The sequence below is a fragment of the Somniosus microcephalus genome, unplaced genomic scaffold (assembly GCF_052327205.1).
Source record: "Somniosus microcephalus isolate GS21.2 unplaced genomic scaffold, FLI_Smic_1.0 unresolved_chr4, whole genome shotgun sequence".
NCBI classification, from domain to species: Eukaryota; Metazoa; Chordata; class Chondrichthyes; order Squaliformes; family Somniosidae; genus Somniosus; species Somniosus microcephalus.
The window spans coordinates 26,950,423-26,968,908 of NW_028225182.1; the positions used below are offsets into that span (position 1 = coordinate 26,950,423).

Sequence of the window (18,486 nt, forward strand, 5' to 3'; positions counted from 1 at the left end):
ATATACACATCCGGAGCAATGTAGTTGATTAGTATATCCAACTTATTTAGAGATTGCTGATCCAACACACCCAAAAAGTTTTTAAATGTACGATACCAATGTTTCCATTGATCATCCACTCCTGCAGAATTAGGGTCAGCATTAAATCGTTCCGGTCGAAGATATCGTTCCATTATAGCGAAAGGTTAATAAATTGAAATAAAGAATAGATTGCCTTTCAAAAGGCTAGGCTTTATTAACCTTAAAAAACCAGCAGTACATGTTGAGCACCCAGTCTCAACCAAACTGTAGAAAACTGAATTTAAGATGGCCACCACAGGTCACATGGAATCAACTAACCAATAAGTTTACAGCATATATCTCAAGGCAGGAAAACAGGCAACCAATCACAATGCTTCTTATAAAACAAGAATAATCACCACAGGGTGGAGCAAAGAAACAGCAAGGGGCAGAAAACATTGGTTGGAGGTGTTTATAGGCCCCCAAACTGTAGTTGTAATGTAGGGCGGCGTATAAATCAAGGAACTAGAGGTGCATGTAGCAAGGGTAATATATTAATCATGGGGGAATTTAAGCTATGTATAGATTGGGAAAACCAAATCTGCAGTAATAGTGTGGGGACATCATCTGAGTCAATGGGACTCTCTGACCTTTCTCCCCAGTCCATCTCCAGGACCAGTGTGTATCTGAGTCAATGGGACTCTCTCTGACCTTTCTCCTTAGTCCATCTCCAGGACCAGTGTGTATCGGAGTCAATGGGACTCTCTCTGTCCTTTCTCCTTAGTCCATCTCCAGGACCAGTGTGTATCTGAGTCAATGGGACTCTCTCTGACCTTTCTCCCCAGTCCATCTCCAGGACCAGTGTGTATCTGAGTCAATGGGACTCTCTCTGACCTTTCTCCCCAGTCCATCTCCAGGACCAGTGTGTATCTGAGTCAACGGGACTTCCTCTTACCTTTTTCCCTGGTCGATCTCTGGAAGCTCTTTGAATCGGTAGGGTTCTCTCTGGTTGGTGCTCTCACAATTCTGTGTTGGTTCACCTGCTGTCGCTCCTCAGTCTACAATCCCTGTTTACTCTCAGCTGTGAACCTTTCTCAATCACTCAGTCTTTCACCGGGAGATCTAATTACAGCAGGACTGAAAATAACAACATGAATAGTGTGAAGTAATGTAATGTAGACTTTTCTTCTGCTTAATAAAAATAAAAGTTTGGGTCCGAGTGCTTCTGTCTGATTTTTGTCCCTTTTCTCAGATCCCCGCCATGGCTTCCAGCAAATCACACTGCCTGGTCTCACTGGGCCCATCCTCCCCGGGTTACACAACGTCTGATCTCACTGGGCCATCCTGCCGTGTTACACACTGTCTGATCTCACTGGGCCCATCCTCCCCAGGTTACACACTGCCTGATCGCACTGGGCCCATCCTCCCTGTGTTACACACTGTCTGATCTCACTGGGCCCATCCTCCCCAGGTTACACACTGCCTGATCGCACTGGGCCCATCCTCCCCGGGTTACACACTGTCTGATCTCACTGGGCCCATCCTCCCGGGGTTACACTCTATCTGATCACACTGGGCCCATCCTCCCCATGTTACACACTGTCTGACCTCACTGGGCCCATCCTCCCTGGGTTACACACTGCCTGATCTCACTGGGCCCATCCTCCCCGGTTTACACAGTCTGATCTCACTGGGCCCATTCTCCCCGGGTTACACACTGTCTGATCTCACTGGGCCCATCCTCCCCGGGTTACACACTGTCTGATCTCACTGGGCCATCCTCCCCGGGTTACACACTGTCTGATCTCACTGGGCCCATCCTCCCCGGGTTACACACTGTCTGATCTCACTGGGCCCATCCTCCCGGGGTTACACTCTATCTGATCTCACTGGGCCCATCCTCCCCAGGTTACACACTGCCTGATCGCACTGGGCCCATCCTCCCCGGGTTACACACTGTCTGATCTCACTGGGCCCATCCTCCCCGGGTTACACACTGTCTGACCTCACTGGGCCCATCCTCCCTGGGTTACACACTGCCTGATCTCACTGGGCCCATCCTCCCCGGTTTACACAGTCTGATCTCACTGGGCCCATTCTCCCCGGGTTACACACTGTCTGATCTCACTGGGCCCATCCTCCCCGGGTTACACACTGTCTGATCTCACTGGGCCCATCCTCCCCGGGTTACACACTGTCTGATCTCACTGGGCCCATCCTCCCCGGGTTACACACTGTCTGATCTCACTGGGCCCATCCTCCCCGCGTTACACACTGTCTGATCTCACTGGGCCCACCCTCCCCGGGTTACACACTGTCTGATCTCACTGGGCCCATCCTCCCCGTGTTACACACTGTCTGATCTCACTGGGCCCATCCTCCCCGGGTTACACACTGTCTGATCTCACTGGGCCCATCCTCCCCAGGTTACACACTGTCTGATCTCACTGGGTCCATCCTCCCCGGGTTACACACTGTCTGATCTCACTGGGCCCATCCTCCCCGGGTTACACACTGTCTGATCTCACTGGGCCCATCCTCCCCGGGTTACACACTGTCTGATCTCACTGGGTCCATCCTCCCCGGGTTACACACTGCCTGATCTCACTGGGCCCATCCTCCCCGTGTTACACACTGTCTGATCTCACTGGGCCATCCTGCCGTGTTACACACTGTCTGCTCTCACTGGGCCCAGCCTCCCCGAGTTACACACTCTCTGATCTCACTGGGCCCATCCTCCCCGGGTTACCTCTTACCCTCTCTAGATCTTTTCATCGCTAACTGCCGCCGTGACATCGGCCGTCTCCATTTCTCTGCTCCCCTCACTCACTCCAACCTACCTCCCTCTGAACTTGCAGCACTCCATTCTCTTAGATCCAACCCTGACATTGTCATTAAACCCGCTGACAAGGGTGGTGCTGTTGTTGTTTGGCGTACTGACCTCTACCTAGCGGAAGCTGAACGCCAACTCTCCGACACCTGCTCCTACCTCCACCTGGACCATGACCCCACTACCGAACATCAAACCACCGTTTCCAAGACTGTCACTGACCTCATCTCCTCTGGAGATCTTCCCCCCGCTGCCACCAACCTCATAGTTCCCCAACCCCGCACAGCCCGCTTCTACCTCCTTCCCAAGATCCACAAACAGGACTGCCCTGGTAGACCCATCGTTTCAGCCTGTTCTTGCCCTACGGAACTTATCTCTTCCTATCTTGACTATCTTTTCTCCCCTTGTCCAGTCTCTTCCCACCTACATCCGCGACTCTTCGGACGCCCTCCGCCACTTTAACAGTTTCCAGTTTCCTGGCCCCAACCGCTTCCTTTTCACCATGGACGTACAATCCCTCTACACCTCCATGCCCCACCCGGATGGCCTGAGGGCACTCCGCTTCTTCCTTGAACAGAGGCTCGTCCAGTCCCCATCCACCACCACCCTCCTCCGCTTGGCTGAACTTGTTCTCACATTGAACAACTTCTCCTTTGACTCCACTCATTTCCTCCAAATCAAAGGTGTTGCCATGGGTACCCGCATGGGTCCTAGCTATGCCTGCCTTTTCGTGGGCTATGTGGAACAATCTTTGTTCCAGTCCTACTCGGGTCCTCTCCCTCACCTCTTTTTCCGATACATTGATGACTGTATCGGTGCCGTTTCCTGCTCTCGCCCCGAACTTGACAATTTCATTCACTTTGCCTCCAATTTCCACCCTTCCCTCACCTTCACATGGTCCATCTCGGACTCTTCCCTTCCCTTCCTCGACTTCTCCGTCTCCATCTCTGGGGATAGGTTATCGACCAATATTTACTACAAGCCCACTGACTCCCACAGCTACCTGGACTACACTTCCTCCCACCCCGCTTCCTGTAAGGACTCTATTCCATTCTCCCAGTTTCTCCGCCTCCGCCGTATCTGCTCCGACGACGCCACCTTCCACACCAGTGCTTCAGACATGTCTTCCTTTTTCCGCAACCGAGGATTCCCCTCTACTGTGGTTGACACTGCCCTCGACCGTGTCAGTTCTATCTCCCGCACCTCTGCCCTCACCCCTGCCCCTCCCTCCCGGAACCACGATAGGGTTCCCCTTGTCCTCACCTTTCACCCCACCAGCCTCCACATTCAACGGATCATCATCCGGCATTTCCGCTACCTCCAAAGTGATCCCACCACCAAACGTATCTTCCCCTCCCCTTTCAGCATTCCGCAGGGACCGCTCTCTCCGAGACACCCTAGTCCACTCCTCTATCACCCCAAACAGCCCTTCCCCTTCGCCTGGCACCTTCCCGTGCAAGCGGAGGAGATGTAACACCTGCCCCTATACCTCCCCCCTCCCCACTGTCCAGGGCCCCAAACACCCCTTCCAGGTGAAACAGCGATTTACTTGTACTTCTCGCAATCTAGTATACTGTATTCGCTGCTCACGATGCGGTCTCCTCTACATTGGGGAGACCAAACGCAGATTGGGTGACCGCTTTGCGGAACACCTCCGTTCAGTCCGTAAGGGTGACCCCGAGCTTCCGGTCGCCTGTCATTTCAATTCACCGCTCCATTCCCACTCGGACCTCACCATCCTTGGCCTCTTGTACTGTTCCACGGAAGCTCAACGTAAACTCGAGGAACAGCACCTCATCTTCCGATTAGGCACTCTGCAGCCGAGTTCAACAATTTCAGATCATAACCTCGGCCCCTATTTCATTTTCACTTATATTTTTCCACTCCTTTCCTTTTCCCCCCCCCCCTTTCCTTTTGTTTCTCTCTCACACCTGGCAGCTATCTTTTGCCCTGCCAGTACACTTTACACCTAATCACAGCCTATTACCATCTCGTCTAGCTTCTAATCTCTTTTACTTCTTTTGGTTCTTTTATTCTTTTGTCCGATCGCAGCCCTGCCTTCGATCTAGCTCCTTTTCTCTCCAGTTTTGAAGAAGGGTCAAACCCGAAACGTCAACTCAAATTTCTCTCCACGGATGTTGCCTGACTTGCTGAGTTTTTCCAGCATTTTCTGTTGTTATTTCTCCCCGGGTTACACACTGTCTGAACTCACTGGGCCCATCCTCCCCGGGTTACACACTGTCTGATCTCACTGGGCCCCACACTCCGACCCAAGATTGCCTGAGAGGCCGCCGCTGCTGTAAATGCCGGAGATTCTCTGATCCACATTCACCGCACCATCCTCCGCTCCTCAGTCCCGCCGCCATTTTATCTCCTTCCTCAAACCGGAGCCTCATCCGGGGACTGCGAGCAGCACCGAGCATGCGCACTGCGGCCACACAGCCCCCGCTTAAAGTCCCTCACGGAGTCCGTCTCTTCTATTGGCTGCGACTGGTAGATTGACAGCTTGCACCCACCAATCGCAGCCCCAACGCCTCGGTGTCCCGCCCACTGTGTTAAAAGGCCGCCGCCAGCGCCGGGGTCACGTGGCTCCTGATCGGCCGTTCAACCGCCATAGCTCGGGTGACATCATAGCCCAGGTCCTCCTTCCCCCGCTGGGCGGACTCCTCTCTAACTCTCTTCCTCCGTGCTGCGGCTTTGAGAGCAGCCGCCGGCCCAGCCGAACCTTCTGATTGGCTGAAAACCCGCAAATCTCTGCCTCTGATTGGCGCGTTTTTCAATCCGCTCCAACCTCGGACACCAACGAAAAAGGCGGCTTATCGAATAAGAGCTTGTCTGTGAATCAGACTCGTTATTGTTAAAGTGATGGCCCTCTGTGGGACTGAATATTAACCAGTTATTACAATCATTGCATCTGTGGGATTGAATAATAATCATTATTGTTAAAATCATTGCATCTGTGGGACTGAATAATAATCATTATTGTTTAAATTATTGCATCTGCGGGATTGAATAATAATCATTATTGTTTAAATCATTGCATCTGTGGGACTGAATAATAATCATTATTGTGAAAATCATTGCATCTGTGGGATTGAATAATCATTTTGATTAAAATTATAGCGTCTGTGGGACTGAATAATCATTAAAATGGCATCTGTGAGACTGAATAATTCATTATTAAATTTGAATTATGGCAAATTGATCCTTTAAAATTATTGGTTCCTGAATTGACAGATTTAATTTCATTTTAGCTTTTCAGCGACCCGCTTATAAATGAGTGCTTTGTACAAAATAGGGCAGTGACAATACATTATTTTGTTATTATATATTTGTTAAATTTCAATCTATTGTAAATTAACGAGATACTGTATTACAAAAACACACCAGCAAAATCTGAACATACGACAAAAAAATGAAAGTGAGGGTCAAATAAAGAAAGGATGATAAAACATTTTTAAAAAGAGTTTCATTCTTTATGCTGTCCATATTTCAAATGTCATTAGTCAAATGAAAATAAATAGTCCCTTCTGGATCTCGTGAGTGGCTCTGAAAAGAGCCTTTGGGTTGAGTTTTTAAGGTGGGAGGAATGAGAGGCTTTATTTGCAGCTGGTGTATTTGGTGACTGCTTTCGTCCCCTCCGAAACGGCGTGCTTGGCCAGTTCCCCCGGGCAGCAGGAGGCGGACGGCGGTCTGGATCTCCCGGCCGGGAGGAGATGGTCTGGCGTTTGGTGTAATGGATCAGGCGGGAGGCCTCGCAGGACTCTGAGTGATTGATAGGGAATAAGGCGGACGTCAACCCTTTATATCAGAGGGGAGAAGAAGCTCTCCCGGTTTACCCTTACTGAAGTGCCAAACAACGGTCTGAATCCAAGAGGTTAAGGCTTATAACTCAAGGCTTTTATTAAGTAAGAACATAACATAATATTAACACAGGGCAACCATCATTCATCACCGACCCAGCCCTTATGAGTACAACCCAGCTCTTATAAGTAAGACTCACACCAATCCAGAGGGGCCGGGCTAGGGAAGAGCATTAGTGATTACACCTGTAAAACATTCCAGACATTAACAAGTACAACTAAGAAAGTCATTAATTGGTCCAGGCAGCGGGCGGTCGAGGGGGTCATCCGGCCGGATTGCCTCCCTCTCTTCCGCGGCTATGTTCGCGCCCGGGTGGCCCTGGAGATGGAGCACGCGGTGTCCGCCAGCGCGCTCGATCACTTCCGTGAGCGGTGGGTGCCGCGGGGACTGGAGTGCATAATTGGGCTGGGAAACCAAATTTTAATTTGATCTCTTAGGGTTCGGGTGAAGTTTCAATGGTTTTACTTACGGTTTACTTACAGTTTTATTTGTTAATTTATTTGGTTCTTTTAAAAGAGGAACAAGTACAACACAACAGCCAATACAAATGCCAGAACACAAATGCCAGAACACAGAGTTATTTCATCACATTCACCCCCTGCTATAGATTCAGTCTGTCAGGAGGTCTAATAGTCCTCTGGGAATGACATAACTCTTGCTGAGGCTCCTCCTGGAGTACTAACTCCGGTTAATTCAAAGTCCCAGAATGATCAGTGTTTTCCACACTGAGAGTTTGTGTCTCTAAAGGTCCAATACCATGATTAAAAACTCTACTCTCAGAGTCAAACTCTTTTTGAGCTCCAGCAGGTGCAAGATCTTTAATAGAGACCGTATCCTCTCACCCATCCGGATATTGAATATACGCATACTGGGGATTAGCATAGAGGAGTTGTACTTCCTCCACCAGTGGATCAGTCTTGTGGCCTCTCATGTCTGCGCAACAGCACAGGGCCCGTGGTCGTCAACCATCTGGGTAACGATACTCCATTAGTAGCTTTTCTTGGAAAGCTAAACATCCTTTCATGAGGAGTGGCATTCGTCGCTGTACACAAAAGAGACCTTATGGAATGCAGCACATCTGGCAGGACATCCTTCCAGCGAGAGGTCGGCAGGCCTCGCGACTTCAGAGACAATACGATAGCCTTCCACACTGTCGCATTTTCTTTCTTGACCTGCCCATTACCATGAGGGTTATAGCTGGTAGTTCTACTCATTGCAATCCCTTTCGATAGCAAAAACTGTCGCAATTCTTCACTCATAAAGGAAGAACCCCTATCACTATGTGAAATAAAGAATAGATTTGCCTTCCAGAGCTAGGCTTTATTAACGTTAAAATCAGCAGCATATCTTTCCACATCCAGTCCCAACTAAGCTAGAAAATGATTGAATTTAAGGTAGCCACAACACATCATGTGATCATCAACTACCAATGAGATTACAACACATATCCCAAGGCAGTTAACAAACAACGAATCACAATACTTTTACTAATCAAGGAATAATCACCACATTCACCCTTCCTTTTAAAATATACTCCAACCTAATAACTTTTACAATTTATAATTAATTATTTACAACTAAACTATGCACGAGAATAAAACTATTTACATAACACAATACTAAATGAACAACAACAAATAATAACATTACGCATAAGTATTAAATATCTCTCAACTAAAACAATATACTATAATATTTCAACAATTTTTAAAACACTACTATCAATTTAAAAGTCCATTTTCAATCGGTCGACCGGATATCTTGTTCGTGTCGACCTTCTTAACCTTGGTGAAATTCCTTGCCCTCCCACGCCAGAAGGCACAGAAGTATCTTCAACAGGAAGGCTATCCATATCCCGATTCTCAACGGTTTCCGGATTAGAAATCCCATCAGAAGATGAACTAGGACGGTCATGAACATCTATCAAAGGCTGACTAATAGAAGTATGATTATCTGTAATCGGATTGGAAATATTCGTAGTATCTGTAACAGCATCCACATTATCCGAATCATAACCATTATTAATATTCTCAGAAGAGGGCTGGCCCCCACAAGGAGCCAAGTCTTTAATTGAAACAGTACTTTCTTTCCCATCTTGGAATCGAATATGAGCATATTGGGAATTTGCCTCCAACAGCTCCACCTCCTCCACCAAGGGGTCATATTTTGACAATCTAACATGATGTCGAAGCAACACAGGTCCCTGCATAGTAAGCCATGAAGGTACCGAATATCCCATAGTAGATCTCCGCGGATAGTTAAAGAGCCTTTCATGGGGGGTCACATTAGTAGCCGTTGAAAGCAATGATCTAATGGAATGCAGGGCATCAGGCAGCACCATTTCCCACTGTTTATTCTTAAGGTTCCGGGATGTCAATGCCAACATAACTGCCTTCCAGATCACCCCATTGTACCATTCACACTGTCCATTACCCTGGGGATTATACGGGGTAGTTCTACTAGTAGAAATTCCCCGACTCTGAAGGTATTCCTTCAACTGGGAAGACATAAAAGAACTTCCCTGATCCGAATGGATATACGCAGGCATCCCAAAGATGACAAACAGTTGAGTCAAACATTTAATAACTGTAGCAGCTGATACATCTGCACAAGGAAAAGCAAAAGGGAACCTTGAAAACTCGTCCACAACAGTAAATATATATCGGTTTTGAGTAGTTGAAGGAAGAGGTCCCATAAAATCAACACTCGAACGTTCAAAAGGAGAAGTAGCCTTTATAAGATGAGCTCATTGAGGCTTAAAGAAATTCGGTTTACACCGAGCACAGATAGAACATGATGAAGTCATCCGCTTGACGTCTTCAACTGAAAAAGGCAAGTTCTTACTGCGTACAAAGTGTATCATCCTCGTAACCCCAGGATGACATAAGGCATTGTGAAGATTAATAAGCGTATCTCCGTGAATCACAGAACAATAAGCCCTCGACAGTGCATCAGCAGCAACATTATCCTTCCCCGGACGATAAACTATGTCAAAATGGTAACATGCCAACTCAATCCTCCATCTCATTATTTTATCATTTTTAATCTTTCCAAAATGTTTAACATCAAACATAAAGGACACAGATTTTTGATCAGTTACCAATGTGAAATGTCGCCCCGATAAATAATGTCTCCATTTACGCAATGCTTCTACTATTGCGTATGCCTCTTTTTCTATTGAGGAATGTCTTTTTTCACTATTATTCAAAGTACGTGAGAAAAAGGCCACAAGTCTTCCATTTTGGTTCAAAGTAGCCCCAATTGCAAAATCCGAAGCATCCGTCTCAATCACAAAGGGAACCTGCTCATCAATGGAATGCACAACTGCTCCTAAAATATCCTTTTTAAAATTCTCAAAACATGTCCTGGCCTCCCATGATAGAGGATATGTCATAACCCGAATAAGAGGCTGGATCTTCTGTGAAAAATTTGCAATCCAATTAGAATAATAAGAAAACAGTCCAACAACTCGTTGCAAAGCCTTAGAATTAGTAGGACAAGGTAAATCAATCAATGGTCGCAGACGTTCTGGATCTGGTTTAATCTTATTTCCCGAAATAATATACCCCAATAGATTTACCTCAGTAGTCGAAAAGATACATTTCTCTTTGTTAAAAGTTAAACCAACTTTTTCCGCAGCTTGAAGGAATCTTTTTAAATTAGAATCATGCTCCACCCTTGATTTGCCACACACTGTGATGTCATCTAAGTATGAAAAGGTGTCAGAGAGGGAGTTATCACTTATAAAAGCATCCATTGCCCGTTGAAAACAAGCAACACCATTAGTAACACCAAATGGTATTCGGCAAAACTGATACAGCTTTCCACCAGCCTCAAAGGCCGTATATGGTTGATCCTTCTTAACAATAGGAATCTGATGATAAGCACTCTTTAAATCAATAGTGCTAAAAACTTTAAACTGAGATACTTTATTGATAAGCTCATCAATCTTAGGCAAAGGGTACGCATCTAATTGAGTATACCTATGAATAGTTTGGGAATAGTCTATCACCATTCGTTTCTTGTGTCTCTCATTAGTCATGACAACTACCTGTGCTCGCCAAGGCGAACAACTAGGTTCAATGATTCCTTCCAATAAGAGACGTTGAACTTCAGAATTAATAAATTCTCTATCCTGACTACTATATCTTCTTGACTGGGTAGCAATTGGCTTACAATCCGACATCAAATTGGAAAAAAGTGATAATGGAGGAATAGATAAAAAGGTTAATCCACAAATAGATAAAGGTGGCTTAGTCCCTCCAAATGAAACACTAAGAGACTCGTGTAACTGAAGCACATCATGTCCAATCAAAATATCCGCACAGAGATTAGGCAAAACAGATAGGCGTATATCAGTATACGTATTACCTAGAAGAACCATTTTCACAAAGCAACAACCAGCTATTTGTGAAGTAAGGGTCATCTGAGCCATACACACCTCATACATAACAGGCGAAATTTTCAAATGCTTCTCCTTCGCAAACTGAAGACTTATAAAACTCTCAGTACTGCCCGTATCTATAAGGGCCTTCACTTCCAACCCATTAACTTGAGCCGTAACTATAGCTTTGTTAGGCCATGAGCAAATGCAGCAGAAATTGATGCAATAAACGCCCTATCTAAAGGCTGAATAGTTACAGAAGAGGTAGTGGAGGAAGACCCTCCCACACCAGGAGAAGGGAAGGTAATTGAACCTGATGATTTGCACACACGTGCATAATGACCTCTCTTGCCGCATTTACTACACACAGCCTCCCGAGCAGGACACTTCAGACGAGGGTGCCGGATATTCCCACAAAAATAACACTTCTGAATCCTAGAGGCAACGGCCGCCGAAGTAGAAACTGTTTCAAAATCTAGTAAACCACTCCCATTAAGTCCACATAATTCCTTTTCATCCGAAACTGCCGAAACCATAGTCGCAGGCCGATTAAAAAGAGCATAAGAATCCGAACTTCTCTGAGCCACATCCAATGTAGAAGCTTGCTCAAAAGCACTTTTAAGATCGGGCTTGGGGCAGCACTTGGGGCAGCACGGTGGCATAGTTGTAGTGTCCGTGTGTAGATAAAGACACTGAAGACAGGAGTAGGTTCATAGGTATTTACTAAGCAAGTCTGGGGGGGGGTTCTAAAGGATATACACAATACACAGGCTTATATAGCCCAAGTGGCAATTACCAGCATTACGCACACCTGGGGCTCTTAAAGGCACATACACAATTGCTCTTAAAGGCACATACACCACAATTCCTCCCCTTCTAGCTAACTAGTACATCATATTTTAAGTAATTATTAATTACATGTTATATGCAAAAAATATACATTGCTGTATTAATTAATTATAAGTTAGTCTCTCAGGAGGCTTCCTGACTCGGTCCGGATAACGCCTCGGGGGTGTAGTAGTTTCTGGTGGTGTAGTAGGTTCTTCTGGCAAGGCTGATTCGGCTTGAAGGCCAGTGTCGGGTTCATCGGGTTCCAGTATCACCGGATTGGAGGTAGATATGGGTATCTCTACTTCATCGTTAGATGTATAGCGTGGTGGTGTAGGTTGTCCCTTTTCGGATGACTTGATGATTTGGTCAGCATGGCGCCTTATTATGCTTTCTCCGATGTCCACGGTATACATCAGTGGTCCTAGTCGTGTGCAGATAGTTCCAGGCTGCCATTATCGGTACGGTAGTCCCGGGCCAAAACCGGTTGGCCTATCTGGAAGGCCCTAGTTGGCCTTTCATTCATGCCCTGAAACTGCCGGTTCTCCACGTCCCTTCGGAGGTTGGGCTTGACCAAATCCAGCCGGCATCTTAGGTTTCTATTGTAGAACATCATGGCGGGAGTTTGGTTTGTAACCATATGTGTCGCATTCCTATATGCAAATAAGAAGTTATCCACCTTGTGCTGAAGTTTTATGTCTTCATTACCCATGGCCTTTATGGCCTTCTTAAAGGTCTGGACAAACCTTTCAGCCAATCCATTGGTGGCGGGATGGTATGGGGCGGACGTGTAGTGCTTTACCCCATTGTTCTTTAAGAACTTTCTGAATTCTTCGGACACAAATTGCGGTCCATTATCAGAACATATCTGTTCCGGCAGCCCATTCCTGGCAAATATGGTCCTTAATACTGTGATGGTTTTTTCCGTGGTGGTGGAGGACATCTTTATTACCTCCGGCCACTTGGAGTGTGCATCAACTGCGATTAAGAACATTGAGTCCATAAATGGACCAGCAAAGTCGATGTGCACCCTTTGCCAGGGAGATGAGGGCCACTCCCATGGATGTAGAGGGGCCTGTGGTGGAGCATTTTGGACCTTCTGGCATCCTAGGCAGCTCTTGGTCATGTCTTCAATGTCTCCATCGATACCTGGCCGCCATACAAATGCCCTAGCTAGGTTCTTCATTTTCACTCCACCCAGATGCCCCTCGTGAAGCTCCTTTAGCACTTTATCCTGGAGTTTGGGTGGAATCACCACTCTGGATCCACACATCAAGGTTCCTCGGCACACTGACAGCTGTTCTCTTCTTTGCGAGAATGCTGGCAACAGTAGTTCGCCATGTGCTGGCCATCCCTTCATTGTTAAATCGTAGACCCGTGAGAGAGTAGGGTCATTTCTGGTCTCCCTTTCAATGGCAGAATTTGTCACCGGTAGACATTCCACTATGGTAGAGTGGAATATCTCTACTGGGTCTACTGTAGGTGCCTCTTCGATCGTTGGCAATGGCAGGCGTGATAAACCGTCAGCATTCCCATGCTGTTTTGACCCTTTGTATTCAATGTTGTATTGGTGTGCCCCTAGAAAAAGGGACCACCTCTGTAGTCTTTGTGCCGTCATAATGGGGACACCTTTCTTAGGGTTGAATATGGAGATGAGGGGTTGATGGTCAGTCAGCAAGGTAAATTTTTGTCCGTGTAGGTAATGGTTGAATTTCTTCACTCCCCATACCAGGCTGAGTGCTTCCCTGTCTATCTGGGAATAGTTACGCTCAGCTGAGTTCAGTGAGCGTGACGCAAAAGCTATCGGCCGTTCCGAGCCATCAGGGAATCTATGGGACAATACCGCTCCTATGCCGTAAGGGGATGCATCGCACGCCAGTCTGATTGGTAGTGATGGGTTGTAATGAGCCAAAACTTTCTCGGATGTGATTAAGTGCCATTTATGGAAGGCACGTTTACAGTCTTCGTTCCATTTCCAAATCACTCCTGTGTGTAGAAGATCATTAAGAGGGTGTAGAATAGTTGATAAGTTCGGTAAAAATTTATGATAGTAATTTATTAGTCCCAGGAATGACCTCAATTGTGAAACATTTTCAGGTGCTGGGGCTTTTATAACTGCTTCAATTTTTTCGGGTGACTTATGCAACCCTTCCTTATTAATTATGTGGCCACAGTATGATATCTGATTTTGGAAAAATTCGCACTTGGGGCGATTTGCTCGTAGGCCCCGTTCTTTCAGCCTAGTGAGCACCTGCTCCAAATTGGTAAGGTGCTCGTTGTCGTTTTCTCCTGTTATAAGGATGTCGTCTAGGTAACACTGAGTCCCCGGAATCCCTTGCAGGACTTGCTCCATAGCTCTTTGCCAGATAGCTGGAGCTGATGCTACTCCAAAAACCAGTCGATTGTACTGGTACAGGCCTTTGTGTGTGTTTATTGTGAGATACTTTTTAGAGGTCTCCTCAACCTCCATCTGTAGATATGCCTGTGCCAAGTCAATTTTTGTGAAACGTTTTCCTCCGGATAGTGAGGCGAAAATATCTTCTATCCTCGGAAGAGGATACTGTACCGTGTGAAGGACCGGGTTTACAGTCACCTTAAAGTCCCCACAGATGCGAATTTTTCTCTGTTCCTCAGAGTTATTTTTCAATGCTTTTTTCATGACTGGAACGATGGGTGTTGCCCATTCACTCCAATCTATTTTGGATAATACGCCTGCCTTTTCCAAATTCTCCAGCTCTGCCTCGACTGCCGGACGTATTGCGTATGGCACCAGTCTTGCCTTAAAAAATTTTGGAATTGCTGCATCTTCCACTTTTATTGAGGCGGTGATGCCTTTCAAGGTTCCTAGTTTCTCTTGAAACACTTCTTTGGCGTTGGCCAAGATGTCTTTTAATCGTTCAGGTATGATGTCTTCATTGTTTTTTTTCTTACTGGTCACCGTCAGTGCCTGAATGGAGTGCCAGTCTAAACGTATCTTGCTTATCCATTCACGTCCCAGCAACGGTGGACCACCATCTTGTAGAATGTATAAATACAACTTTTGTATTTCTTTGCCGTTGTATACCACAGGCACCTTTATTTTTCCTTTGGGGTATACTTTCTGCCCCGTATATGTTTTTAAGATAATGGATGTGTCTTTTAGAGGTATATGCGAAAATAGCCTCTCGTAATCTCATCGATTTATTACGGTTAGAGCTGATCCTGTATCTAGCTCCATTTTAACTGGGGACCCTGCTATTATGAGGGTAACCCAAATGGTCTGGTAATCTTCATTGGCAATTACATTATGTAATTTGAGAGAGCTTAGTCTCTTGTTCCCGGAGTCGCTATCGCTCTTCTGGTCTTTGGAGCTACTGTCCGTCATCATTTGTACCTTTCTGTGCTTTTCCTTATTGATTCTTTTCCCGTTAGTGGATTTTTTATTTTCAGATCGGCATACACGTGGAATGTGTCCCATCTTTCCGCATCGCCTGCATGCTTTTTCTTTGAACCAGCAATCCCTCTGGTCATGGTTGGATCTGCCGCAGCGATAACATCTCTTGAAACCCCGTGTCATTTCATGGGTGCCGAAGTCCTGTGGCCTTTGCTGTATCTTTGCCGCTCCTATTGCACTGAAAGCCTTGTCCAGTGCTAAATCTTTTCCAGAAGATACCTTTTTTTGTGTTTCTACACTTAGGGGATCACAGATGAATTTGTCTTGCAGAGAATCTGCCAGTCCTGCCTCGAATTGGCAGTGTAGGGTATCAACAATCTCCTCAAAATTCTTGTCCATCGGTTCGGCTGGAGTGATTAAGTTGCGTAACAGCTTGTATGTTTCTGCGCCCATTAGATCCAGAAGCACTGAAGATTTTTTTTCATCTTCTATTCCATTTGCGGTGCAAAACACCTCCACTCTTTCTACATATGTGGTCCAATCCTCTATCTTGTTATCAAAACATCAATATTGCCAAAGTTAGGCTCTGTTTCGTTATCAAAAGCATCAATATTGCCAGACTTAGGCATTTCAAAAAAAGATATGGCGCTTCCCGTGCTTTTTTTTTTCTCTCTGTAGCAACGATATGGCGCTTCCTGCGCTTTCCCGCCGCTGCTACCGATAACAACGCTGTTTTACTGTGGTTTCCGTTTATTCACTGTTGGAGACTCGTTCCCGACAGAGGTCTAACGCTGACCTGCTTGCCGCGCCGGCCGTCTCCCGAGTGCACCCTCCCAGTCCGTTATTGCTTGCCTCCGATTTCGCTGCCTGTCTCAGCTGTAGAGCCCGCCGCTGGAGCCCCAGCCTGACGCCCAGGAAGGATTAGCGCAGTACCTGCCACCAGCTTGGCCAGCTGGTGAAACCACAGTTTCGATTACTTCCTTGAGTCTTCTGGACGCTGGAGGAATCGATGTCCTTGAGGTGCTGCCGAATTGCAGGCAAGTCCGTTTCCACTTCGTCGCCACTGTAGTGTCCGTGTGTAGATAAAGACACTGAAGACAGGAGTTGGTTCATAGGTATTTACTAAGCAAGTCTGGGGGGGTTCTAAAGGATATACACAATACACAGGCTTATATAGCCCAAGTGGCAATTACCAGCATTACGCACACCTGGGGCTCTTAAAGGCACATACACAACAATTGCTCTTAAAGGCACATACACCACAATAGTGGTTAGCACTGTTGCCTCACAGTGCCAGGGACCCGGGTTCAAATCCGGCCTCGGGTGACTGTCTGTGTGGAGTTTACACATTCTCCCCGTGTTTGCGTGGGTTTCCTCCGGGTGCTCCGGTTTCCTCCCACAGTCCAAAGATGTGCAGGTTAGGTTGATTGGCTATGATAAATTGACCCTTAGTGTTAGGGGGATTAAATACGTGGGGTTACGGGGATAGGGTGGGATATGTGTTGGTATAGGGGTTACGGGGATCGGGTGGGATATGTGTCGGTGCAGGCTCGATGGGCCGAAATGGCCTCTATCTGCACTGTGGGGTTTCTGTGATTCTGTGATTCTGTGAAGATCCAGAGTCTTATTTTCTAACAACCGCTGACAAATTGATCTAGACAGTAATCCATTAATAAAAGCATCCCGTACCGATTCGTCCTTATATTCTTCAGCCGTCACAGCCTTATAATTACAGTCAACACTAAGGCACCGAAGTGCTTGTAAATAAGTATCCAAATATTCTCCCACCTGCTGCCTACGGGCAGATAGAAGATGACGTGCAAATACCTCATTCTTTGGTTTAACAAAAATCTTTTCCAATGTAGAAATAGCCTCTTCATAAGTTTTACAGTGCAAAATATATTTATATACACCCGGGTCAATGTAGTTGATCAGCATATTCAGCTTATTTAGAGCCTCTTGATCCAACACGCCCAAAAAGTTTTTAAATGTACAATACCAATGTTTCCATTTATCATCCACTCCAGCAGAATTGGGGTCAGCCTTGAATCGTTCTGGTTGAAGATATCGCTCCATTCTAACATAAATTGAAGTTAATAAATTGAAATAAAGAATAGATTTGCCTTCCAAAGCTAGGCTTTATTAACTTTAAAATCAGCAGCATATCTTTCCACATCCAGTCCCAACTAAGCTAGAAAAGGACTGAATTTAAGGTAGCCACAACACATCATGTGATCAGCAACTACCAATGAGATTACAACACATATCCCAAGGCAGTTAACAAACAACGAATCACAATACTTTTACTAATCAAGGAATAATCACCACACTATGTATATAGTTAGGCATGCCAAACAAAGAAAACAGTTGGCAGAGGCATTTAATTACAACAGCACTCGTCACATCCGGACAAGGGATAACAAAAGGGAACCGAGAGTACTCATTTATAATATTAAGAAAATAGACATTATGGTCACTCGATGGAAGGGGACCTTTAAAATCGAGACTCAAATGCTCAAATGGTCGTGTTGCTTTAATAAGATGGACTGGCTCGGACGGCTTATAGAAGCGGGGTTTGCATTCAGCACAAACACGACAGGTTCTGGTCATTGTCCGGACCTCCTCAATAGAGTAGTGTAGATTGTGAGACTTAATGAAGTGGTTCATTCTGGTAACCCCAGGGTGGCAGAGTGCATCGTGGAGACTTTGAAGCTTATCTATACCCAGACTAGCACGTACTCCTCGTGACAAAGCATCCGATGGCTCATTAAATACTCCAGGCCTGTACTGAATATCATAGTCATATGTTGACAGTTCTATTCGCCATCTTAAAATCTTATCATTTTTGATCTTGCCTCTCTGCTTAGTATTGAACATAAAGGCCACAGATCGCTGGTCAGTAATGAGCGTAAACCGTCGGCCAGCGAGATAATGTCTCCAATACCTGACTGCTTCAATAATTGCCTGTGCCTCCTTTTCCACTGAAGAATGTCGAACTTCTGGTCCTTGCAATGTACGAGAGAAGAAAGCTACTGGTCTACCAGCTTGGTTAAGGGTTGCTGCCAACGCAAAATCAGATGCATCACTTTCCAATTGAAGAGGGATCTTCTCATCCACGACACTTACCACTGCCTTCTCAATGTCCCGTTTGATATTAAAGAAAACCTCCTGAGCTTCCACCGATAGCGGAAAAGACGTCGACTTAAT

General features: G+C 46.0%; 1 long non-coding RNA gene across 2 annotated transcripts in view; it reads right to left on the bottom strand.

Moving 5' to 3' along the window:
* LOC147090048 (uncharacterized) overlaps positions 1-5,506 on the bottom strand; it is a 46,075-nt gene extending 40,569 nt beyond the window's left edge. The window contains exons 1-2 of one of the 2 annotated variants that reach the window (XR_015075313.1): positions 5,163-5,506; positions 956-1,137 (exon numbers count right to left, since the gene is read on the bottom strand). This is a non-coding gene — a long non-coding RNA (uncharacterized LOC147090048). Of the gene's footprint in view, positions 1-955; positions 2,275-5,162 lie in introns of those variants that run through there. The other variant, XR_015075312.1, reaches the window with a different exon arrangement.
* Positions 5,507-18,486: the final 12,980 nt, after the last annotated feature.